This window comes from Bos grunniens, chromosome 11 (genome assembly GCF_055505025.1).
Source record: "Bos grunniens cultivar Pamir isolate PY7600 chromosome 11, Bosgru_T2T1.0, whole genome shotgun sequence".
Lineage (NCBI taxonomy): Eukaryota > Metazoa > Chordata > Mammalia > Artiodactyla > Bovidae > Bos > Bos grunniens.
In genome coordinates this window covers 69,852,911-69,879,076 of record NC_141175.1, presented here as the reverse complement: position 1 = coordinate 69,879,076, position 26,166 = coordinate 69,852,911, and the positions used below count along the sequence as shown (strand labels likewise).

The window sequence follows — 26,166 nt, the reverse complement described above, 5'->3', positions numbered from 1 at the left end:
GCAGTATCAAAAGCATTTAAGCCACAAAGAGGAACAAACACTATCAATCACTTTAAGGGATTTCCAAGGAAGCCTCAACACGGCTCTTCCCATTCAGATCACAAAGGTTGGCCAACCCTACACTCAGCTCACAGGCAATGATTCCTCTCCCTACTCATCACCCCAACTCTGTCCACTCCCCTGTATTACGTGTGTATGTGTCTGTTTCCCTAACCACCTCTTTGAGGACCAGTGACATCGTTTGTTCTTTACCTAATTGTAGTTTTCTCTATCCACCATGACTTGGAAAACGATTATGGGCACAACTGTAATACGTTTAAGTCCTGATTCTCCACCTGTTGCTGGGAGTCTAAGATCCCCATGGGTTCCCACCATTCCCAAACATGCCTCTTTATTCCACAGCCCAACAGGACAGCAGCCCGTCTCTGTAACCCTTCACTGCCACCGCGGGTGGAGGAGTCCTGGAGCTCACTGCCACTGGCAGCAGGAGACCAGGGCCCTGTCCCTGCCTGGTCCAGTGCTCACCATGGGTCTGCTCTCACAGTTTTTGCTCCTGGCTCTCATCACAGAAAGGAAAGCTCCTTTCTTCACCAGTGATAAGAGTTGCTCATTCCTATAAGACTCCTCCCACCTCCCAAGGAAACCTGATATTCTTCATATACAGTTCCATCTGCAGGTAAGCAAAGCATTCCCAGAGGTAGACAAGAGAGTGTTGAATGCTACCTTCCCATGCATTACTCCTACCAACCGTGAGCTAAAGTCCAACGTCAGGATGGATAAGAATATAACTTTTCTCCTATCCCTCAGTAAGTTCCTTCTCCACCTAAGGGTATTAGGATTACCCAGGAGATGTCTCCTCTCTTAATTTATAATTATGAACATAAGTGAGTTGCTTACAATGTAAGAGCTCAATTTAAGTCCCAAAATTCTTCTGTTTTTTTCCCTCGGAAAGTTTTAGTAGATTCTCAGAAAAAATAACAGCCAACAGTCTGTTTTGAGTTTCTGGAAAGGTGTATCTTCAAAACATTACTCCTCTGTGGTGCCTTTCACAACACCTTGATTGCAGAAGATACATATTTCACAAGCAAATACATGTGTCAAATAATTCACTCTCCTCTTGGAAAATGCAAAGCTCACAAGTGAGTGAGCATGGAGTAGTCAGATTGTAGGAAAAGGTGAGTAGTAGGGAAGGTGAACAGACTCTTGCCTGGGCCATACATGTTCAGACAGGCAGTGGGGTGTGGAGGGGAAAGGAGACTGGAGGCCTGGGAACTGGGAAGGTAGGAAAGGGCATGTGAAGAAAACTGAAACACTTGGCTGAAGAGGAAAACAACGGTGTGAAAAAATGAGACAGGAAAAGAGGCAATCAAAGTGGGCAGATACCACGTACCCATCTGGCCCAGCCTACAGCTATCTCACAGAAAAGATTCCCAGTGTAAAAAGAGAGAAATGGCAGTGCAAACAAGTTAGAAAATGAGGTGGATACTGTACAGATAGATGACTCTGTCCTCTAAAGACAGGTAAGAGGGGACTTCCCTGGTGGTCCAGTGGCTAAGACTCAGCTCCCAATTCAGGGGCCCGGGTTCGAATCCTAGTCAAGTAACTAGATCCCACATGCCACAACCGCATGCTGCAACTGAGAGTTCGCATGCCACTAAAAAGATCCTGCATGCTGCAACAAGGATGGAATATCCTGAAGACTGCAACTAAGACTCAGTGCAGCCAAGTAAATAAATTAAAAAAAAAATTTTTTTAAATGACAGATGGAAGGTTGGAGAATGGGTTACCAAAGGGTCCTCAGAAGTGCTCAGAAGTTGGGCAGCCAGTTCTTTGCTATGATAATGGCATCTACCGCCCATCCAAGGGGTGGCATAGAAGGGCCAAAACAGAGACTGGAGGGGGAAAGCTCACATTGTTCCACAAACCATCAGCTGTGAGACCAACAGAAATGAGAGCACTGGCTCTGTCAAAGTCAGGCCAGGAAATAAAGGACACTTCATCCATACCACAGATCTCTAACCTGTCAGGTCCCCAGGCAGGCTGGGATGCATTTCCCCAAATGGCAGCTCCGCTCAGTGTTGAGGCCACAGTGTTGAGGAGAGCTGGGGCTCGGCCTCCCCACCCGCCCCCTCCCCCTGCCCTGCCCCACATCGACAGCAAAGCTGTGAATTCTGAAGTAAATGCAGAGGACCTGTAAGCAGTAGGCTGCTGTCACAAAGCCCATGCGCTGAACTCCTCCAGGAGAGAAGAGCTATGGCCGAGTTCTTGCTCCTGTTTGAGAAATAAGGCTGTGGATTAGAAGCAACAGAACATGTGGCAGCAGGGAGAAATGAGAGTGGAGGAGGCGAAAGATTCAGAGAAACAAGAAACTTGCTTCTACTGAAGTTTCTACTGAAGTTTCTACTAAAACTTTCCGAGGGAAAAAAACAGAAGGATTTTGGGACTTAAATTGAGCTCTTACATTGTAAGCAACTCACTTATGTTCATAATTATAAATTAAGAGAGGAGACATCTCCTGGGTAATCCTAATACCCTTAGGTGGAGAAGGAACTTACTGAGGGATAGGAGAAAAGTTACATTCTTATCCATCCTGACGTTGGACTTTAGCTCACGGTTGGTAGGAGTAATGCATGGGAAGGTAGCATTCGACACTCTCTTGTCTACCTCTGGGAATGCTTTGCTTACCTGCAGATGGAGGTAAGAGCTCAAGCACTCTAACTATCAGGGGAAAAGGGCCAACCCCACGCGTTTCAGTTGCCCTCAGACTACCATTGACCGACAGCAGTACTGCCCAGTCTCTGGTAGTGAATGTCTCCAGTCATTAAATTAAAAATTACACTAGATATGTAATATTTAAGAAACCAAGACTATAAAATCTTAACAGCTAATTTTTAAATGTTGAAAAATTAATTTTTTTACTTAAAGAGGTAAACTTTAGATACCAGGAAAGAAACATGTTATTTGGAATACATCATTGCGGGAGAAGGCTAGAAAGTTGGAAAAATAGAATGTTACTTGTATATAAGAATGAGCTCTAAATTTCTGCCTTTTCATGCATCCTTACCTAAGAAACTAAATATTAAGGTGGTGATCAGTGCAAGTAGGAAAAAGAAAGTCTTATACAACACTGATGGTGATTACATAGTATAGAAATTTCATAAGTATTCTGGCTGGTGTATATAAAAACTCCTCTGGAGAGCTAATGATAGACCCTAGGGAATTCTGGTTCTAACAAAGCATCAATAAAACCAGCAGCAACTCCCCAGGAATCAAAGGCTATGATCGCCCCTCAAAGGGGCTGCTGACAGCCCAGCCTTTGAAAGAGCTACCAAAATCAATACCAATCATTAGACAATGACATTCAGAGGACATTGAGCACTTGAATGATTGTGTCAGGGTGCCATTTGTCAGAGCCAAGCACTTGCATTTCCAAATGGCAAATCCCTTTCAGGAGCAGATGTATGACCATTAGGACCTGGTTATACTGAGAGCCTTGGAAACTGTTTTGCAAGCTGTTATCATTAAGCAAGTAATAACACTTCTTAAGTCTGCTTCGATGCATAATTAAGACGGGTTTCAACTCATCAGCCACCACGCCTATTGTCTGAAAGCCATCACAGAAAGGATAAATACGCCTGCAGTAAAATAAACTAGGGCAGAGTTAACAGCTTCCAGGTAAGCTACAGTGCCAGAAAGCTGGGCCTTCGAGCAGCAGCAGGACAGAGGCCCAGTCCCTGGCGCCCCATGTCACCAACCTGCCTTCCTCCCTCTGAACAAGCGATCAGGTGGGCATGTAGGGGGCTTGCTGGATCCCCAGAGTACAGGAAGGTGGAGGGACCTGGATGAGGGATGACCCTGCCCCAAGAAATAATTCATTCCTTTCCTGAGCTCCTCCACACAGCTAGGAACTAGGAACAGGCAGGCTTTTACACAAGAAAGGGTGGGTTCAGTCTCAGATGGCATTTCTGCCAAAGACCAAGGAAAAGACACTGCACTGGGCCCACCACTAGCAGCCTCGGCCACATCTGTGGGTTGAGTGTGGGCACTGCTGACGTTGTGCTGAACACTACCCTGCGGTCACCTTTCTACTAGGAGCTGCCTCCTCTGGGCAGATTCCATTCATCTGCCCTCAGCAGTCTGAGAAGAGTGGCTAGGAGCTGGTGGGGCGTAGTGGAGAGTGTATGGCCTTGGAGCTGGGTGAACCTGAGTCACGATCCTGGCTCACTACTTACGTAATTGCTGGGTCACTTTTTCCCTTTCCATTCACCTCCCTAGGCCTCAGCTTCCACAAGTATAAAGAGGGATTAATAATACTTATCTTTCATGTCTGTTTTAAGAATTCAAGATAATATATAGCAAAGTGATTGGCACAGAGTTGGTCAATGAAAGTGAAAGTTGCTCAGTCGTGTGACTCTTTGTGACCCCGTGGACTACACAGCCCATGGAATTCTCCAGGCCAGAATACTAGAGTGGGTAGCCTTTCCCTTCTCCAGGGGATCTTCCCAACCCAGGGATTGAAACAAGGTCTCCCACACTGCAGGTGGATTCTTTACCAGCTGAGCCACAAGGGAAGCCCTTATGGTCAATAAATAATAGCTATTATTATTACTAATATATTATCCTTGGGAGTGTATGACTACATGGAGATGATTTGAAGTGGGGAGGGGAGAAAAGAGACGTTAGCACAAACAATGAAATGTGCTTCACTTGTAAGGAAGACTTTTCAGACCGCCATGCATCTCTCCTATAGAAACCCTGCCCCCCTCAAGGGTATCACAAGTATGAACACATTCTTTAATTAAGTTTCCCACAACCTTGTGATCTGCAGCTGACAAGTTGCATCCTGTTTACGTGGGTAGGAGAAACTGAGGTACACAAGATGACCCGATTCTCTGAGTGAGTCAGAAGCACTACCCAAACAGAAACCCAGGGGCATCACAGTGCTCACTCTTTCTGGACCTGAACTGTTTTAACAAATGATTCATCTTTGTAGAAATCCCAATTAAAAAAAAAAAAAAGATTAGTCCTACAATGGAGAGCACTATGTTTGGGGCCACCAGGAAGTTCACATGCAGAAACCCCAGGCTGGGCTCCAACCCCATTCTGTGCCAACTCTTCCTCTTTTGATTGTGTCTGGTTCTCAAAGGAGTTGAGAAGGATTATAGACAAATAGAACCCACAGCACACCTTCCTCTCTAAGGCCTTCTGGAGTCAACCAGAGGACCATGTCCATGCTGGGCACCTGCCTATCCTCAGATTCTGGCTCTCAGGCTCCCCTGGCCAGTTCTTGAGCACACACCTTTCCATGCAGTAGGCTAATTTGGATTCAGTTCACTGAGCCTGAGCTGAGAACCTGCAGGGCCCCTGCTTGTTGTTGTAAAAGGAACCAGCTTCATCAGGGGAGTTCGCTTCCATCACTCTGCAGGATTTGATCTTGGGTTTTGTTTCCTGCTGGTTAGATTATTCTCCCAATTCTTGCGGTCTAATGGCCTCCTGCATACACAGCCCTGGACAAGGGCCTTTTCTTATGAAACTTGGTAGCCTCACAAAGTTCAGAGAGGGTGAGACCAAATGGCTACCAGAGACCACTAAAGAAATCCCTTCTCTCAAATCCCTCTATTAGATGGTCTTCCACTGGAAGAACTTGAACCTGGAATTCTTTGCTCACTTAGTAGGGTAGTATCCTGATCTTACGCATTTAAGAGCATAGTACAAGGGAGGCACTTATAAATAGGCAACTGGCTTTGCATGTAGCAAAGTGACTTAACTATAATACGGAACAAAATGTCTGCTGAATGAATGAATGTTCCTTTTCTTGTTAACCTATACTCTTATTTCGTATCTTGCTATTTTTAATTGTACCTGAAGTGATGATGTACCAGTTCTTTAGAAATGCAAATTCAAATTATGAGAAACCTTTAGAGAAACCATCGGAATGTAGCTATATTCAGGACAGCAAATGCAAGGCCCAATCACCTATCTGATTAGTCATTTTTTTCTGCTGATTTGACGCAGAGTTCCGTCAGCTGTTACTACATTTCAGAGACCACAGACATTCCTCTGTAGTCAGGGAGAGGAAACCAAAGCAACTTCTTGCCACAAGTTCAAAAAGCCAAAAAGCTCACAACCTAGGAAGGTCTCTCCACAGGCCTGGACGACTTTGCTGCCACGGTCACCGACACAATAGCAACATAACAAACATCAGAGCATCAGCTGGCTGGAGAGCTTGCTGTTAAAATCCATCTGGGCTCGGCCCCTGGTATCCTCTCTCCACTTTTGCTAAATTTATGGCAGTAGTTCAGAAGCTCTGCGACGCGGAACTGCTCCCTCTCCCCCCACATTCCTCCTGCCAATCCTCTTTGTAAATGTTTGTTTTAAACGTAATCTGCAGCTTTACTAAGATTATGTCCTGAGCACACATTTTTTTCGTCATCTGTATCTGTGCTAAGGGAGCCGATGCCTTCCTGCACCCTCAGTTCCCGCCTCCACCTTCACTCCTCAGCCTCTCCCCAGGCCTTTCTGTTCTGATTTCAGAAATCGAACCTTGCAGAATCCTTGAGGACAAGGATCACTCGTTACCTTTCCTTTGTGTCTTCTCTGTGCCTCACACACAGGAGGCACTCGATAAATATTGTCAGCAAACTGGTCTGTTCATTGCTCCCTGAAGCACGTTCCCATCTCTGAGTTCTCGATGAAGCCTTGCCTCCTGCCAAGAATGCACTCTCTTCTCTTTCCCATTTATGCAAATCCTGACTGTCCCTGGGGACCAAAATCAAGCCCTCTGAAATCTCATAAACAAAGCACTTTTTTTTTTCCAATTAGTTTGGGTCTACAAGTTGTCTCCACAGTTAATCTGAAGTCCTGTAAACTCCATGTGGACTGAAGCAACTTGCCAGAACCAAAACCAAGTGAGAAAGGGGGTCCAGGGCCAAACGTTTGCCTCAGGGGTGATGTCTGGGGTCTTTCCAAATCAGACACTGGGATAACAAATGAAAGATGCCTACCTGGAGGTGGAATCTATGCAAGTGACTCAGACTCAAAGGCACAAGTGAAGGAACAGAATGGGTACAGAAGCTGAGGTTAGGATGTGGTCTGTCCAGAAGGATGCCCTAGGACAAGGCTTGTTGGCCATGATACTGATGTTGAAAGTCCAGGTCCTGCCCCATCAGGCAGGATGACCTGGCCCTTAAAGCAGTCCTCCCCAGTCCTCCACACTGACACTGCCCAGTAGGAATTGCTGATCCCTTATTAGAATACTTCCATCCTCACCTGGGATCTTACACAGTGCTGTACACACAGCAGGAAGGAAAGGAAGCAGAGAGGGCAGAAGGGAGATGAGCGGATCGTTGGTCCACTCCCCTCAGCCAGTTCAGAAGGCCAGAGTGAACCCAGGCATCCACCACCCTCACATCCACTTGTCTTTAATAGCTGCCACTTCTTTCATGCTTGGGGGATTGCTTTAATCTCTTTGGAAGGTTTTGGGTTTCTCAAGCACAGGGACTTCAACTCTTTTTTGTATCTACCCCAGGTGGCTGGAACTCACTTTTCCTGTTCCAGACCCTGTGTGTTATCTCTGAGCAAACACAATCTTGGTGGAAAAAGAGATTCCTATCTCTGAGGAAACAGGTGCTGGTTCCAGCCTCAAGCATGGGGTCTCACTGCACTGCTCACAAGGGGCTCTGGGCAAGACTCTGCTTCCAGTTAAGCAAGGGCGACTGGGACACTGTTGTGAGTTCAGACACTCTGCCTTTGCCTAGTTTTCCACAGTTGCCTCATTCTCCATCCTACCCAGAACACACAAAGACAACTATGCCAAGAGGGGAGCAGTGCCATCTGCCTCCAATAAGCTTTCCCCAGATCTCTATTTAAGGGTGGAGGTAGGGGACTGTCTCATGATCCTTCTCACAGCCATTAGCAGAATCACCCCAGGTCCATGTTAATGGCCCCATCCGAGTCCTCCCAAACTTTTCACTGCCAAGTGCACCAAAAATGGACATGGTCTGAGCGTGACTTGAGCCTGGGCCTGCCCCATCTCTCTCCTTACTGTTTTTCAAGGCAGAATCACACCTATGGGAAAGGAATGTTAGTATCATGATGCCCCTCCCTCTGCTGCTACTGCTGCTAAGTCGCTTCAGTCGTGTCTGACTCTGTGTGACCCCATGGACTGCAGCCTACCAGGCTTCTCCGTCCATGGGATTCTCCAGGCAAGAACATTGGAGTGGGTTGCCATTTCCTTTTCCAATGAGTGAAAGTGAAGTCACTCAGTCATTTCTGACTCTTAGCGACTCCATGGACTGCAGCCTACCAGGCTCCTCCATCCATTGGATTTTCCAGGCAATAGTACTGGTTTGGGGTGCCATTGCCTTCTCCCGCCCCTCCCTCTAACCACATGCAAAATTGGTAAAATAAGTGTATCAGGGGAATTCTGAGCAGTAAAAACAAAATCCAAATCCCTTATAAATAAATGAATGGAAAGTTCTGCTCATTCAGTGAAACCTGATTTCAGATCAACTGAGTGTAGAAACAGAAAAAAAAAGCCCATGTTACAAAAGAGTGAATTAAAGCAGCCAAGCAAAACCCAAATGGCAAAATGGGGGAGGCGCGTGGTTATTTTCATAATCAACGAGAAAGAGGCAGGTCTACGGGAAAGAGAGGTGAACCGGGTCACAGCCTCAGAGAAGCAGCTCCCTGAGCAGACAGGTGGCTGGGACTCACCTTTCCTGTTCCAGGCCCTGGGCGTTATCTCTGAGCAAACACAAGCTGGTCTCTTATCAGAGGACAGTGCTGACCCAGCACTTGATGCACATGGAGACTCCTGCTCAGGATTGGGACTACAACCCTGTGGGTAGGGAGCACAGGGGCTGCTGAATTCATTAATTACATAGATGAGAAAACCAAGTCCCAGAAAGATTTGTTCCAGGTCTTCTAAAAGAAAAATAAGATAACCAGAACTTGAATTTTGCTGTTCTAATGCCAAGTTTAGAGCTCCCTGCACAGGCTGGGGGGCCCTGGGGCCTCTGCTGGAAGGGAAGGAACTCAGCTGAGTAGTTGGTGAGGTCCCCTGGGCTTTTTTTCACCCCTTCTAAACAGGAAGTGAGAGAACAGACTTCCGGCCAGCTCCCAACCAGCCCTATTATTCCAGTGCAGCCCCCGGGCTCAATAGACTTTCGATGGCCATGAACTGGCCCTCCACCAAAGGCATGAGGTCAGCCTTACTCCTTTATGCCAAAGCTGCTTCTAGTAAAACACATCTATAAAGAGATTTCTCCTCGGGAGGCCCCAATCAGCTAGCCAAAGGGAGAGAATGGGTGAGTGACAGGGCTTCCTATTTTAGGAAATCTGTCAGTTCTCTATCAGCAGAGCCTGGGCCTCCAGCCAACAGGTCCCTGGAGGGAGGAAGAATGAGTTGGAGGCAGCTGTAGAGAACTGGTGTCCCCACTTTGGGGACTCCTGGGCTCCAGTGAGGGGGTGGTCTCAGCCCCTGAGCTCAGGCTACAGCAGGATCACTGGCCTGGCCCCTCTTCCACCTCCATGGGAAAGAGGCTCCACTTTCCACAGCCTGGCCTGAGGCCACTGGGGAAGGGTGGGCGTTGAGGCTGTGCCCCTTCCCTTAGCAAAGTGTCCAGAGGCCAAGAGGCCCACATGTGTCCTCTACCCCTGAAAGGAAAAAGCAGTCCCTTGCTGTGTGACCCTGGGCAGTTTCCTCACCTGGAAAAGAGTGACAGCAACACCTCCTCCATAGAATACTATGGTGACTGTGGCTGAAGCACCCAGCACCTCAGGCACTTGACTAGCAGCCATTGTCCCCTTCTCCCAGCAGATGTTCTGAATCCCGTGACCTCAGCCCCTCAAATATCTTGTTCTGTATCAAATACATTTTTCTCTGAAGCCCAGACACATTTCTCTCTACCCCAGTTTTGAATTCCTGTGTGTCTCTCTGGCATTTCTAGCCCTTAGTTCTACCGGATATTTTATCTACCAAGCAGGTATATCACATTCACTACAGACCCAGCACTTTCTGAGACCTTAACAAATCTGTTTTTCAAGATGCCAGTCCCAGTTGCACTGGGGAGGAGCACAAACAAGCCACACTTTGTTTGGGCTTCTGTGGTCAGAGGGACAGCACCTCGGTGCCACCCCTTTCTCCTTAATCATCACCTAAATTGGGCTTTCCCCCTAATGCTCCCAACAGGACACAAGAAGTGCTAAGGAAAATTTGGTGGCTAACCCTTGTCTCTACTTCCGAATACAATGTATGTCTTCTCTGGGGTGTTTTCAAACTCTTATTCTGCAGATTTCTGATGTTAATGTGTTATCTTTCTTTAAGAACCTTCTTGGGCTCAGCCCCTCCCACCAGACATTCCAGGACTGAAGCAACCTCAAGAGCAGAAGCCAAACTGCTGCGCCAGCAAATGCAGAGCGTGGACGCCCTCTCCTCTCAGGCCTCTCGGCTCAGCTACGGAGGACATCAGTAACTAGGTGAGGGCCGCAGCCGGAGGGGTAAGCGTCAGCAGCTTCCAGAGAACGAAGCAAGACATTTCAAGTCAAAACCTTATACAGGCCCTGGGCCAGGGCAGCGTAATGCAGTGTGATTACAGGGAACAATATAAAAAATCAGTCTTAAACAGGCAGCCAGTGCAGCGCCTCTGAAAACAGACAACCATTAGGTCTTCTTCTCCCAGGAGCTGGCAGCTGCTACCTGGGGCAGCACAAACGGGAACTTTTTTAAACCAAAATAGTATCCTGGGTCTGAGGAACAATGAAAGACAAATGCCAAAGCTCAGGGAAGGGTATTTTATAAAGGCCTAAAGCATCTCTGCAGAGAGAAACTTAAATAAGATAAACCTGCTGAAGGGCTGTCATTTTCCCACCACCCCCATCATCATTATGCTCCTATTAAATCATGATAGTGACAAGAAGGAGGCTCTATCATCATGCTCCTCATCCTCCTCTCCATCATCCCCTTCATCATCACCATCATCTTCTCCCTCCCTGATCCTCCTCACCATCCCCTCATCCTCACCATCATCTTTTCCGTCTCCCATCCTTTTCCCCCTCCTTCACCTCATCTTCCTCCACCCCTTCTTCCCCTCCTCATCAAGGCCCACCTTCACCATTGGAATCAGCTCCTGCTCAGTCTCTGGACGTGCCTGCAAGTTTGATGAGGCAAAAAGAGGAGGCTAAATTTGCTTAAAGAGGTCAGTGTGGGGGCAACAAGAAAGCAAGATAAAAAGAGAGGCAGAAGCACAAATTCCTAGCAAAGCCTGCTGCTGCTGCTAAGTCGCTTCAGTTGTGTCCGACTCTGTGGACCCAACGGACGGCAGCCCACCAGGCTCCCCCGTCCCTCAGGTTTTCCAGGCAAGAACACTGGAGTGGGTTGCCATTTCCTTCTCCAATGCATGAAAGTGAAAAGTGAAAGTGAAGTAGCTCAGTCGTGTCTGACTTTTAGCGACCCCATGGATTGCAGCCTACCAGGCTCCTCTGTCCATGGGATTTTCCAGGCAAGAGTACTGGAGTGGGGTGCCATTGCCTTCTCCGAGACAAAGCCTACTACCAAGTATTTGAGACTCAGCTAATTTTGCCAGAAACATGAGTGGATGGGTGGACTGAGGCAAGGGCTTTCTTGCCTATTCCCTACCACCACCAGGATCTTTGAATTACAGCAGATTTTTGAAAATACCAAGGGGCACCAAGTTCCCCAGACACTGTCCCACATTTATTTCCTTTTCTAGTTCAACAAGGACACTGTTTTGTGCTTGTTTAGTGAGATTTTCAAGATAGTTTTCTTGTGGACAAAGGATGGTTTTACCAGATAATTCAGGCATCTACTGGGTGCCCACCAACATGTCCTACTACGAAATGGATGGTGTAAGAGTGTTGATTCATTAAGTAAACAAAGGAACAGCAAAATATCACACACCCATAGGCAGTGGGCCCCCTGGACAGGGAGGCAGGGCTAACTCGAAGGATTCACCTTAGGACAGACAGTGAATCCTGAACTTCACCAGCATGTGGGAGCCCCTCTACTCCTATGCTTCTTTATTTTTGTCTAGGAATTTTATGTATTGAAAGTTAATTTATAATGTGTTAGTTTCAAATATACAAAGTGATTCAGTTATACATATATATTTTCAGATTGTTTTCCGTTATAGGATATTACAAGATATTGTAAGAGCTGTATATTGTATATTGTCACCCTGCTTTTTAAACTTGTATGTAGAGTACATTATGTGAAATGCCAGGCTGGGTAAAACACAAGCTGGAATCAAGATTGCCAGAAGAAATATCAGTAACCCCAGGTATGCAGATGACACCACCCTTATGGCAGAAAATGAAGAGGAACTAAAGTGCCTCTTGATGATGGTGAAAGAGGAGAGTGAAAAAGCTGGCTTAAAACTCAACATTCAAAAGACGAAGATCATGACGTCAGGTCCCATCATCTCATGGCAAACAGATGGGGAAACAATGGAAACAGTGACAGACTTTATTTTCTTGGGCTCCAAAATCACTGTGGATGATGACTGCAGCCATGAAATTAAGACACTTGCTCCTTGGAAGAAAATCTATGACCAAACTAGACAGCATATTAAAAAGCAGAGACATTACTTTGCCAACAAAGGTCCATATAGTCAAAAGCTATGGTTTTTCCAGTAGTCATGTATGGATATGAGAGCTGGACAATAAAAAAAAAGGCTGAGCACCACAGCCTTCGAACTGTGGTGCTGGAGAAAACTCTTGAGAGACTCTTGGACTGCAAGGAGATCCAACCAGTCGATCCTAAAGGAAATTGCCCTGAATATTCATTGGAAGGACTGATGCTGAAGCTCCAATACTTTGGCCACCTGATTCAAAGAGCTGACTCATAGGAAAAAAAAAAACCCTGATGCTGGAAAAGATTGAGGGCAGGAGGAGAAGGGGTCAACAGAGGATGAGATGGTTGGATGGCATCACCGACTCAATGGACATGAGTTTGAGTGAACTCTGGGAGATGGTGAAGGACAGAGGCCTGGCGTGCTTCAGTTCCATGGAGCTGCAAACAGCTGGACACAACTGAGCAACTCAACAACAAGATAGGGTAGAGTTCCTGTGCTATAGGGTAGGTCCTTGCCTATTTTATATACAGTAGTATTTATGTTAATTCCAAGTTAATTCATCTCTACCCCACCCCCATGCTTCTTGCTCTGAGGCTAATGTCCTAAGAAGACATCCCAGGATTTAACAACCAAGCTCCATTTGTGCCTTTCCCCACGCTGGGGCCTGGCCTCCCGAGTTCCCAGCAAGCAGAGGTTCCACTGAAAGCGAAAAGCCCCCTCAGATGAATATCACCACATTCATCAGATGCTGACATAGCCCTCCATCACACCTGCCTCTTTCCCTTTTCTCCACCTCCCAGAATGAGGAACGGTTTCTTTTCTGCTGAGCCTACATCTGATGAGTTTCAAGGTGCAACGTGACATTAAAACTGCCCTGGTGGCAGTCCCTCGTGGTTGCCATGGTGCCCTGGAGGGCCACTCAGCTCCCTCCTCACACTCAGCCTGCAGCTCCTTAGGCAAAAAGGCAGAATGCCCTTAAGATAATGAGCAGAGGCATTGAAATCTCATTTCAGTCAACCCCACCAAGCATTCGACTTACATACTTCCTATCAACCCTGGTCACTAGGGGCTAAAATAAGAGCTCTAGAGGGCAGGACTGATGAAAGGAGAAGAGCATACAAAGCACCTGCCATTCCGTAAGACAGAAAATAAGCCCCTGGGAACTGTAAATATCTGTTTAATGTATAAATGAACAAATACAAGCAGCTCATGTATGGCATAGGCCTCTTAAGGGACATTTTCTGAAAAGATATGGTTGATATTAATAATTGGTATGCTTGATGTGTCATTTTCTGCCTTCCAAAATGCTTTCCTGTGTTATCACACTTGGTCTCTGAAACAAGAAAGGGCATTAGAACTGGGCTGGGAAATTATTTTCATTTTGCAGCTGAGAAAAGGAAGGCATGAAGAGTTTCCCAATCTGAGCAACTCACCACTCGGGTGGAGGTCTTGGAGGGAAGCCCTCTCCCACCTCCTGTAAAGGCTCAGCCACAGGCCCTCCCCAGCCCCCAGCCCCAGCAGGAGCCACTGAACACCTGAGGGGCTGCTGGGGACTCAGGTGTCCCAAAGCCCTCCTCCATGCCTCCATGGAGTCCATGCCTCCACTCTCTGGGGCCTCAAACAATGAAATATTTATTTGGTGATAAGACCATGCCCTTCAGATCAAATGGCTGCTCTTGCCTGGATTCAGTTCAGTTTCTCAGTCATGTCCAACTCTTTGTGGCTGCAGTATGCCAGGCTTACCTGTCCATCACCAACTCCTGGAGATTACTTAAACTCATGTCCATCAAGTTGGTGATGCCATCCAAACATCTCATCCTCTGTCTTCCCCTTCTCCTCCCACCTTCAATCTTTCCCAGCATCAGGATCTTTTCATGAGTCAGTTCTTTGGATCAGGTGGCCACAGTACTGGAATTTCAGCTTCAGCATCAGTCCTTCCAATGAACATTCAGGACTGATTTCCTTTAGGATGGACTGGTTGGATCTCCTTTCAGTCCAAGGGACTCTCAAGAGTCTTCTCCAACACCACAGTTCAAAAGCATCAATTCTTCAGTGCTCAGCCTTCTTCACAGTCCAACTCTCACATCCATACATGACCACTGGAAAAACCATAGCTTTGACTAGACAGATCTTTGTTGGCAAAGTGATGTCTCTGCTTTTTAATATGCTATCTAGGTTGGTCATAACTTTTCTTCCAAGGAGCAAGCGTCTTCTAATTTCATGGCTGCAGTCACCATCTGCAGTGATTTTGGAGCCCCCCAAAATAAAGTTTCTCACTGTTTCCATTGTTTCCGCATCTATTTGCCATGAAAGGATGGAACCGGATGCCATGATCTTAGTTTTCTGAATATTGAGGTTTAAGCCAACTTTTTTACTCTCCTCTTTCACTTTCATCAAGAGGCTCTTTAGTTCTTCTTCACTTTCTGTCATAAGGGTGGTGTCATCTGCATATCTGAGGTTATTAATATTGCTCCCAGCAACCTTGATTAAAGCTTGTGCTTCATCCAGTCTAGCATTTCTCATGATGTACTCTGCATATAAGTTAAATAAGCATGGTGACAATATACAGTCTTGACATATTCCTTTCCCAATTTGGAACCAGTCCGTTGTTCCATGTCCAGTTCTAACTGTTGCTTCTTGACCTACATACAGATTTCTTAGGAGGCAGGTGGTCTGGTGGTCTGGTATTCTCATCTCTTGAAGAAATTTCCACAGTTTGTTGTGATCCACACAGTCAAAAGCTTTGGCATAGGCAATAAAGCAAAAGTAGATGTTTTTCTGGAACTCCATTCCTTTTTCGATGATCCAGTGGATGTTGGCAATTTGATCTCTCATTCCTCTGCTTTTTCTAAAACCAGCTTGGACATCTGGAAGTTCACAGTTCACATACTGTTGAAGCCTGGCTTGGAGAATTTTGAGCATTACTTTACTAGCGTGTGAGATGAGTGCAATTGTGTGGTAGTTTGAACATTCTTTGGCATTGCCTTTCTTTGGGATTGGAATGAAAACTGACCTTTTCCAGTCCTGTAGCCATTGCTGAGTTTTCCAAATTTGCTGGCATATTGAGTGCATTTGAAATATCTTTGCATATCTTTTAGCATTTGAAATAGCTCAACTGAAATTCCATCACCTCCACTAGTTTTGTTCGTAGTGATGCTTTCTGAGGCCCACTTAACTTCACATTCCAGGATGTCTGGCTCTAGGTCAGTGATCACACTATCGTGATTATCTGGGTCGTGAAGATCTTTTGTACAGTTCTTCTGTGTATTCTTGCCACCTCTTCTTAATATCTTGTGCTTCTGTTAGGGCCATACCATTTCTATCCTTTATTGTGCCCATCTTTGCATGAAATGTTCTCTTGGTATCTCTAATTTTCTTGAAGAGATCGCTAGTCTTTCCCATTCTATTGTTTTCCTTTATTTCTTTGCATTGATCACTGAGGAAGGCTTTCTTATCTCTCCTTGCTATTCTTTGGAACTCTGCATTCAGATGGGTATATCTTTCCTTTTCTCCTTTGCCTTTAGCTTCTTTTCTTTTCACAGCCATTTGTAAGGCCTCCTTAGACAGCCATTTTGCCTTTTTGCATTTCTTTTTCCTGTGGATGGTCTTGATCACTGCCTCCTGTACAATGTCACAAACCTCCATCCATAGCTCTTCAGGCACTCTATCAGATCTAATCCCTTGAATCTATTGGTCACTTCCACTGTATAATCGTAAGGGATTTGATTTAGGTCATACCTGAATGGTCTAGTGGTTTTCCCTACTTTCTTCAATTTAACTCTGAATTTGGCAATAAGGAGTTCATGATCCGAGCCACAGTCAGCCTCCGGTCTTGTTTTTGTTGACTATATAGAGCTTCTCCATCTTTGGCTGCAAAGAATATAATTAATCTGATTTCGGTGCTGACCATCTGGTGATGTCCATGTGTAGAGTCTTCTCTTGTGTTGTTGGAAGAGGGTATTTGCTATGACCAGTGCATTCTCTTGGCAGAACTCTATTAGCCTTTTCTCTGCTTCATTCTGTACTCCTAGGCCAAATTTGCCTGTTACTCCAGATATTTCTTGACTTCCTTCTTTTGCATTCCAGTCCTCTATAATGAAAAGGACATCTTTTTTTGGGTATTACTTCTAGAAGGTCTTGTAGGTCTTCATAGACTTATTCAACTTCAACTTCTTCAGCATTACTGGTCGGGGCATGGTCTTGGATTACTGTGATACTGAATGGTTTGCTTTGGAAACGAACAGAGATCATTCTGTCGTTTTTGAGATTGCATCCAAGTACTGCATTTCAGACTCTTCTGTTGACTATGATGGCTACTCCATTTCTTCTAAGGGATTCTTGCCCACAGTAGTAGATATAATGGTCATCTGAGTTAAATTCACCCATTCCAGTCCATTTTAGTTTGCTGATTCCCATAATGTCGACGTTCACTCTTGCCGTCTCCTGTTTGACCATTTCCAATTTGCCTTGATTTACGGACCTAACATTAGAGGTCCCTATGCAATATTGTTCTTTATAGCATCAGACCTTGCTTCTATCACCAGTCACATCCACAACTGGGTGTTGTTTTTGCTTTGGCTCCATCTCTTCATTCTTTTTGGAGTTATTTCTCCACTGATCTCCAGTAGCATATTGGGCACCTACCGACCTGGGGAGTTCATCTTTCAGTGTCCTATCTTTTTGCCTTTTCGTACTGTTCATGGCATTCTCAAGGCAAGAATACTGAAGCAGTTTGCCATTCCTTTCTCCAGTGGACCATGTTTTGTCAGAACTCTCCATGACCTGCCGTCTTCAGTGGCCCTACATGGCATGGCTCATAGTTTCACTGAGTTAGACAAGGCTGTGGTCCATGTAATCAGACTGGTTAGTTTTCTGTGATTGTGGTTTTCAGTCTGTCTGCCCTCTGATGGAGAAGGATAAGAGGCTTACGGAAGCTTCCTGATGGGAGAGACTGACTGAGGGGGAAACTGGGTCTTGTTCTGATGGGTGGGGCTGTGCTCAGTGTATCTTTAATCCAATTTTCTGTTGATGAGGGTGGGGTGGGGGGAGTGCTGGGGGGGGGGGTTGGGGGGGGGCGGGGACCGGGGAGGGGAGGGGCGCGGGCGCTGTGTTCCCTCCCTCTTATTTGCCCTGAGGCCAAACTATGGTGGAGGTAATGAAGATAATGGCAACCTTCTTCAAAAGGTCCCATGCATGCACTGCTACACTCAACCCCCCAACCCTGCTGCAGGCCACTGCCGACACACGCCACCGCTGGAGACTTCTGGACATTCATGGGCAAGTCTGGGTCAGTCTCTTGTGGGGTCACTGCTCCTTTCTCCTGGGTCCTGGTGCACACAAGGTTTTGTTTGTGCCCTCCCAGAGTCTGTTTCCCAGTCCTGTGTAAGTTCTGGCAGCTCTATGGTCGGGTTAACGGCGACCTCCTCCAAGAGGGCTTAGCCACACCCAGGTCTACTGCACCCAGAGTCCCTGCCCCTGCAGCAGTCCACTGCTGACCCATACCTCTGCAGGAGAAACTCAAACACAGTTTTGTATTAGTCTCTGTGGGGGTCTCTGGGTTCCGCTGTGCACAAGGTTTTTTTGAGCCTCTGAGCATCTCTAGTGGGTATGGGGTTTGATTCTAAATGTGATTTTGCCCCTCCTACCATCTTGCTGGGGCTTCTCCTTTGCCCTTAGATGTGGGGTATCTCCTCAAAGTCGCTCTAGTGCCCCACAGCCAGATTACCTTACAGTAAAGTAGACCCAGTGTCAGTGTCTGCTGCCCCCACGTGCTGGAAGGTCACCCACTCCAGCTTGCACAGAGAACTGCCCCCCACCTCAACCCTCTGGCAGGGAGGCAGAACTACCAGGAGGAAGATTCCTGGCTCTGAGGAGTAAGAGACAGAGCACAGGCCTTGTACCTCTGGACCCCAGACACCCACCCGCTCAGAACCCACCAGCTCTGGCCTTTCCCTCTCTTGGAACTGGCCTGACCTTTCTGCAAATCACTGTCACTGCCTGCAGCAACCCACAAGATCCTCTCCCCGAAAGGGCTGCCTAGTGAGCAGAAGACAACCTTCTTATTGTTGGGAAACATTCAGGGTAAAAAGCATAGGTTACAAAGTCTGAAGAAGGAGGGAAGATTGTTCACAGGCACTGTCCCAGGGATTCCTTCCTAATTGACCCTGAGAATCCTTTTGGCCTCAAGCTCCTGATGGGCGTCAACCCACTTCCCTCCTGTTGGCTCACCAGCCCAGACACAGCGTCGGGCATGCAAGTGCCACTGTGCCCACAAGCCCTGGTATTCTGAAGAGCCCCGGGCTCAGCCTGTTTTAGAGTAATTTTGAAGATGAAGTGAGATAACATGTAAGAAACACAGGTAATGTAGCCATGTGGTAGCCAGCTTAGTTGTCACTGTGCTAGATTTTTTCCATTTGACTCACCTCCATGTATTCTCAGCTCCAGGAGCTGACCCTTGAGGAAAGTGCCATTGTGAGCACCCTCGCTGGCTGGCTTCTGCTTTTGTCAGCAGGAATCGGGAGAAATGGGCAAGGATTTCTTCTCCACTCCCTCCCTGTTCTGGAGCCCCATCTCTGGAAGCCCTTCCTCATAGCTGCAGTCCTGCCAGGTCAGGCACTGAGACTTCCTCCTGCTCTTTGCCCTTACAGAAGTAATGGCGCCCCCTGACACAAGTCTTCAGGTACCACAATGCTCCTTATCTGTTTCCCTCATGCTCACTGCTGTCGATCCTTTTTATTAGTCTTTCTATTTGAACCACCTGGGATAAATTCTGTTTTCCTGGCAGGCCCCTGACTGATAAACTTATAGACATCTACATCTGTGTCTAGTCAGCTGAAGTGGCCCGCCTTGGCCTCACTGGTCACTGAGAGCAGAGGAAGACAGTGTCCAGTGTTGGTTAACAGAATCTGCAGTGCAGAGCTTCCAAACCCCAGCAATGCCAGCTGGCCCCTCCTTCCTCTGCTTCTTTCTAGTGGCCTAGCTGCACTTTCTTATAAGGCAGCTCAGCGTGGGCTGCCAGTAGTCCGACATCAGAATGGAAGAATACAGAGGCCTCAGAGGTTCTGCATTTTCTGGAATCTAATGATTCTGCTGACCCTCTGGTGTTTGGCAATTGCTATTTCAATTTCAAGATGCTTAAATCATGTCTTTGTTCTTTCCACTGTGTAACTAGGACGCTCTATGAGTCTGGAGCAATTGCTGTCTGGGGTAGGCGTTTTTACTGGGGGGAGTGGATTACTTAAGGCTGTTTTGTTTTGTTTTCCTTGTTCTGGAGGAGTCAGACCATGCGCTTGAAAGAGTGTCAAGTTTGTTTGGGGCTTTTCTCCTATAGGAGGTCCACAGCTTTCTTCAAATGGTGCTTCTTCTGTCCATCTGTTTCTAGCATTACTTCCTTGTTTCAGGGTGGGTGTCTGGGAGCTCCAAGGCCTCGCCTCCTCTTTTGTATTTACCTCCCTCCAGCTTCCGGGTAGTTGCAAGCTTGTCTGCCAAATTCACTCATGATATATGTATTTACTGAAGGCCTGCCTATTGCCAGGGAGACTCTGGGCACAGGAAAACAATGGTGACCAAACACTGTCCCTGCCCTTCAGGACCTCATTGTCTAGCAAGAAGGAAATACAAGGGAAGCTCAGGGAATTACCAGGAGCACCAGAGGGGGAGAGCTGTGGGGGGTCAGGCTGGGCTCTGCCTCCTCACTGTCAGCGTTCTAAGGCCGGGATCAGGTTCACAGCTAGCTCATTTTCCACACCTCAGAGGAAATGTGCTTCATAAATAAGTAACCACACCTGCTACTATGCAAATAAGCTCAGCTCTGCTCTTGAACAGCCAGGTTCACATTTCCACTAGCCTTTTCTCTCCAGCTTCCACATTCTGTGCTGTTATTTATCACAGTCTTTAGTTACTGAATGAGACAGCCAACCTCAAAAAGAAAGGACCATTTGAAGCTCCTTTACAAACATCTATTTCTGCTTTATTGACTATGCCAAAGCCTTTGACTGTGTGGATCACAATAAACTATGGAAAATTCTGAAAGAGATGGGAATACCAGACCACCTGATCTGCCTCTTGAGAAATTTCTGTGCAGGTCAGGAAGCAACAGTTAGAACTGGACATGGAACAACAGACTGGTTCCAAATAGGAAAAGGAGTATGTCAAGGCTGTATATTGTCACGCTGTTTATTTAACTTATATGCAGAGTACATCATGAGAAACGCTGGACTGGAAGAAACACAAGCTGGAATCAAGATTGCTGGGAGAAATATCAATCACCTCAGATATGCAGATGACACCACCCTTATGGCAGAAAGTGAAGAGGAACTAAAAAGCCTCTTGATGAAAGTGAAAGTGGAGAGTGAAAAAGTGGGCTTAAAGCTCAACATTCAGAAAATGAAGATCATGGCATCCAGTCCCATCACTTCATGGCAAATAAGATGGGGAAACAGTGGAAACAGTGTCTGACTTTATTTTGGGGGGCTCCAAAATCACTGCAGATGGTGACTGCAGCCATGAAATTAAAAGACGCTTACTCCTTGGAAGGAAAGTTATGACCAACCTAGATAGCATATTCAAAAGCAGAGACATTACTCTGCCAACAAAGGTTCGTCTAGTCAAGGCTATGGTTTTTCCAGTGGTCATGTATGGATGTGAGAGTTGGACTGTGAAGAAGGCTGAGCGCTGAAGAATTGATGCTTTTGAACTGTGATGTTGGAGAAGACTCTTGAGAGTCCCTTGGACTGCAAGGAGATCCAACCAGTCCATTCTGAAGGAGATCAGCCCTGGGATTTCTTTGGAAGGAATGATGCTAAAGCTGAAACTCCAGTACTTTGGCCACCTCATGCTAAGAGTTGACTCATTGGAAAAGACTCTGATGCTGGGAGGGATTGGGGGCAAGAGGAGAAGGCGATGACAGAGGGTGAGATGGCTGGATGGCATCACTGAGTCGATGGACGTGAGTCTGAGTGAACTCCAGGAGTTGGTGATGGACAGGGAGGCCTGGCATGCTGCAATTCATGGGGTCGCAAAGAGTCGGACACGACTGAGTGACTGATCTGATCTGATGTTCCTGGGTTCCCTTCAGGGGCCAATGGTTACCCTGGCCCAGTCTCATGCAAAAAAAAAAACAACAAAAGACAAAGACTGCAGAAAATGCCGACTCCACTAAGATTAAGAAAAGGGTGGGGAGCGGCGGGGGGAGGGTTGGGAAACAGTAGAGTAAATTCAGCAGGAAACCACTCTTGCCCCAGTGGACTCCCTGAGCATTTCAGATGCAACTCAAGTCCTGACTCACCTTCACTGGCCTCACAGGAGAGCCTCACAGAGGCTAAGGACGGCCAGAAGATGGGCTGCTAAGAATTTTCTGGTTTCAGTTCAGGCTGCTTTCCAAAATTATCTGGGGAGTCTAAGCTTTTACTCTCCCAGCCATTTCAGGTTATGCCATAACTAATTCACACATCTTGCATTTATTTGGGAAAGGAGGCACCAATCTTCTATGTGGGTGGGATAGGAAGTGAAGACTAGGGAATCTAGTACCCCCTTTCGTTCCCATTTTCCTTTGTGAAAACCCTTCAAATCAAAAAGTCATTGAATGTTGGAGGTGAAAAAAGATGTTGGGGATCACTTGGTCCAGTGGCCTGTCCACATTTCAGACAGCTAATGGAGAAAACAGGCTGTGATCAAAGTCCCACAAGCTAGGGGCTGAGCTGACCCAGGCTCCAGGCCAGCTGCACTACTGCCCTGGGAATTCACGCACACGGTATTGGCAGAGGGTAGAGGGGGAATGTGTGGCCATTAGGGGAATAATGGAAAAACTCTGAGGAGGACGAAATCAGCTGATACTCAGCTTGTCATCCAAGCTGGCTGTCACGAGGCTCAAATTGGAAGCAGGTGAATCTGCCTGATGAGAGTTGAAAGAGGGAAGTGGGGAAGAGCAGGAAGCAGGGAGGGGCAGAGAGAGGAAAGAATACATTTCAGAATCAACAGAATCTGTGACTCTCTGTACTAACTAGGGTGACAAGGGTTGGATAGGAACAAGAGTAAGGGACATATGTTCCTGCAGGAGGGAAAATGCTTCTTATATAATAAGGGCAAAAGTAATCTTAAATGCGAGTAGAAGGTAGGGAAAGCTGCCTGTGGTTAACATGGGGATGCACCCCTAGGTCCCCTTTCCTGAATGGAGGGTTTACTCCCTCACGTGGTGGAAATGCTGCTGGAAGGAGACCCCCCCCCCAGCTGTCAGCCTCCTTTGGGGAATGCCTGAGCTAAAGGAAGCTGCTCTGCCCAAGGTCATGCTTTTTCTTCAGTGGCTGCCACTTCTTCAGTGGCCCAACCCTCTTGCCCCGACTGGGGACACCTGAGAGGGGCCAGCGCAGCCTCAGAGCTTTCCAGGTAGTCAGCTGAGTTCTCTGTTGGGGTTGCTTCAAAGCTTACCTTCTCCCTCAGCCTGATCCTACTTCCTCCCCTTCCCTTCCACAGCATTGATACCAAGAGCGCCCTCTAGAAAACAGCCTGCACACAAATCTTCATCTCAGACTCAGCTTGTGTGCTAAGTAGCTGAGTCGTATCCCACTCTTTGCAACCCCATGGACTGCAGCCTGCCAGGCTCCTGTGTCCATGGGATTCTCCAGGCAAGAATACTGGAGTGGGTTGCCATTTCCTTCTCCAGGGGATCTTCCCGACCCAGGGATCAAACCCGCACCTCCTGCAGCTCCTACATTGCAGGCAGACTCTTTACCATCTGAGGCACTAGAGAAGCCCCCAGAATTAGCCTGAGGGAACCCAAATGGCAACACTGCATATCTAAGTAAAACACACAGGGTGCCACTGAAGGCAGAGATAAAACTCTGTGAAGTTGGTCAAGTAACTCCCACCTGTGAAAGCATATGGATTTGGAGATGCAGTTAAGGCTCTGTCTAGGTGACAGATTGTCATCTCACCGCCATTCAAATCCTGGAGCAATGAGACAGAACAGGCCATTCCTTCCCTTGCAGGGCCACACCCTACCTGAGCCAACCAGACAGAATCAAGTTCAGGTAATTCTTAAACACCTTTAAAGAAGATTCCAGAACCACTCTTATAGCTGGCACCCCATGTAAAGCTGAGAAACCTTAATTATCAGAAATGTTCCCCTACAATAAATTTAAATTCTTCATACCCTGTAGGTTTTCTTTTTGCTCTCTTAGGCAGAGGTAGAAAACATAAGCTTGTTTAGTGACAATTCATGATTCACCTTCAATCTCTTCTTCAAGGTGAACAATCCTATTTCCACTGTTTTTTTTCTTTTTGCAAACAGTTATACTTTTCATCCTGTCACCATGTCTGTGGCTTTCTTTAATGGCCATAAAGAAATCTCTCTCAAATCTCAGTCAATTCAATGGTTTTGTCCATTTCTCTTCTCTTAGAGTTAGCTTTATCATCCTGCATGGCAAACAGCAAAATAATAAGGCACCATCAACAAGCCAACAAGGGCACTGTCCTTGGTTTCTACTCTTCAAAGTCAGCATTCCCACAGCCTGAAAACATAACAGGGCTTCTAACTGAAGAGGTGGGAAGCAAAAAGGATAAACTTGAGGCTGCACAATTCCCAAGAACAGAGAAGCTACTGTGCCCCCCAGATAACTGAAGTAGGGTGGTATTCTGCAGAACTTGCCAGGGGCAGGCAGCTCAGGTTCTGGGGTTGTGTGCTGCTGCCTATGAGAGAAATTGAGGCACCTCAGTTATTTATTTCTTGCCAAGAATCCTTGAAATATTTATATTTCTGAGTTATGAACTGAAAGTGAGATAAGCCCTATTTTATTTGCTTGTTTTCCTGCACTTATCTCAGGATGTTTCCTGGATCCGTGTGGTAAAATAACGATTTAGGTAGGGGAGAGAAATAAAGGAAGTACATTCAATTATTTGGCTATCTTTGACCCACAGAATAATCATTATGTTTTACTGTGGATTGGTAGGGTTTTTACACTAATTAGGAAAATTTACACCAGTGGTTTTAATGACATGGCAAGGCCCGGAGACATTTCTGCTTGACCCCGCTAGTTGTGGCGCAGGGGGTGGGGAAGCAGGGCGCGCTACCGCCATCTAGTGGATAAAGGCCAGAATGCCGCTAAACACCCTACAGGGCAAGGACAGCCTCACACAACAAAGAATTATCTGTCTTAAATGTTTTGTTTTGGTTTGGTTTGGGCTGTGCTGGGTTTTCATTGCTGCACAGGCTTTTCTCTAGTTGTGGCGAACGGGAGGTTACTCTCTAGTTGTGGTGCACGGGCTTCTCACTGCGGTGGCTTCTCTTGTTGCAGAGCACAGAGGCTAGTTTGTGTGCCAAGCAGTTGTGGTGCTAAGGCTTAGTTGCTTTATCTTCCCAGACCAGGGATTGAACCCAAGTCTAATGCATTGGCAGGTGGATTCTTTACCACTGAGCCACAGGGAAGCACCTGCCTAAAATGTTATAGTTCTGCGATTGAGAAAGTCTGACTTACAAATAATTTCATGTCCATGTACCCACATCTTCAGGAAGCTTCGAGCACTGCTGATTTTCCTACTCTTCATACTCAGTGGGCCTGGGAAAATTACAAGCTGCTTGACTGACAATGCACTGTCTTATTTTTGATGGAGGCAGAGCTGAGGATCAAAGACAAGTGAAACCCAAATGTGAAGTGAAAGCAAGCTGACCTTGGCTCACGGGTTCCCTTCAAAAGCAATTATATACTTCATGTGTAGGAATCTGTGAGCAGAAGAGCTGGAGCTAGTGGTGAAGAACCTGCCTGCCAATGCAGGAAATGTAAGAAATGCGGGCTTGATCCCTGGATCACGAAGATCCCCTGGAGGAGGGCATGGCCACTTCAGTAATCTCACCTGGAGAATCCCATGAACAGAGGAGGCTGGTGGGCTACAGTCCAAAGGGTCACAAGGAGTTGGACACAACTGAGTGACTGAGTACAGCACAGCATAGCACACATGAGCAGAGGGCTGATAAGAAAATAACAAGGAATTCTTATAATTACTTCCTAGATCAGGGTTTTGTTTACAGGCACAAAGACATGGCTTTTGTTTTCAACTCTGTCATAATCTCATCCCCAAACTCTGAATCAAGGATTGAATATGGTGTAAGCACAATAACCAGGTACTCTCTTCAGTTGGTTTTGAAACCACTTCAGTGATTTTAAGAAAACAGACTTTCTACAATCTGGCAGTAAATTGACCAGCTTGGGATATTTTTGCATATACATTTCTTACTTTTCTGAAGAAAAGACTGGTATGCCAGAATTTTTCAAAGCTAAAATTATGGTATAAGCAACAACTCTGTAGGCAGCCTGTGCTTCAACATGCAAAAGCAGAAACAGGAAAGTCAGCCAGGCTAGGAGGGCCTGGTCAAGCATATGACACTGTGGGATCACTGAATGACAGGCAGGATCCACTACAATACTGCCTTTGAAATGCCTTGCCAAGCAATCTTATGTCTAGAAAATAAAGCCCTCAACTCCAGGCCTGAACTCACCCCACTCATCCCACTCTCATCCCTACATCAACTGAAAAGCTCAAAAAGAGAAAAAGTGCTAGAATTTAAAACATTTTAATGTAG

At 46.5% G+C, this 26,166-nt stretch overlaps 1 long non-coding RNA gene across 6 annotated transcripts in view; it reads right to left on the bottom strand.

The window, feature by feature from the left end:
* Positions 1-26,166, bottom strand: part of LOC147363301 (uncharacterized) — a 53,053-nt gene that overhangs the window by 22,287 nt on the left and 4,600 nt on the right. Inside the window, exon 1 of one of the 6 annotated variants that reach the window (XR_015136903.1) lies at positions 21,880-22,017. The exons of 1 other annotated variant lie outside the window; for it this stretch is intronic. This is a non-coding gene — a long non-coding RNA (uncharacterized LOC147363301). Of the gene's footprint in view, positions 1-6,579; positions 6,712-8,715; positions 9,085-19,015; positions 19,154-21,879; positions 22,018-26,166 lie in introns of those variants that run through there. 4 more of the 6 variants (XR_015136900.1, XR_015136901.1, XR_015136902.1 and 1 more) reach the window with 4 other exon arrangements.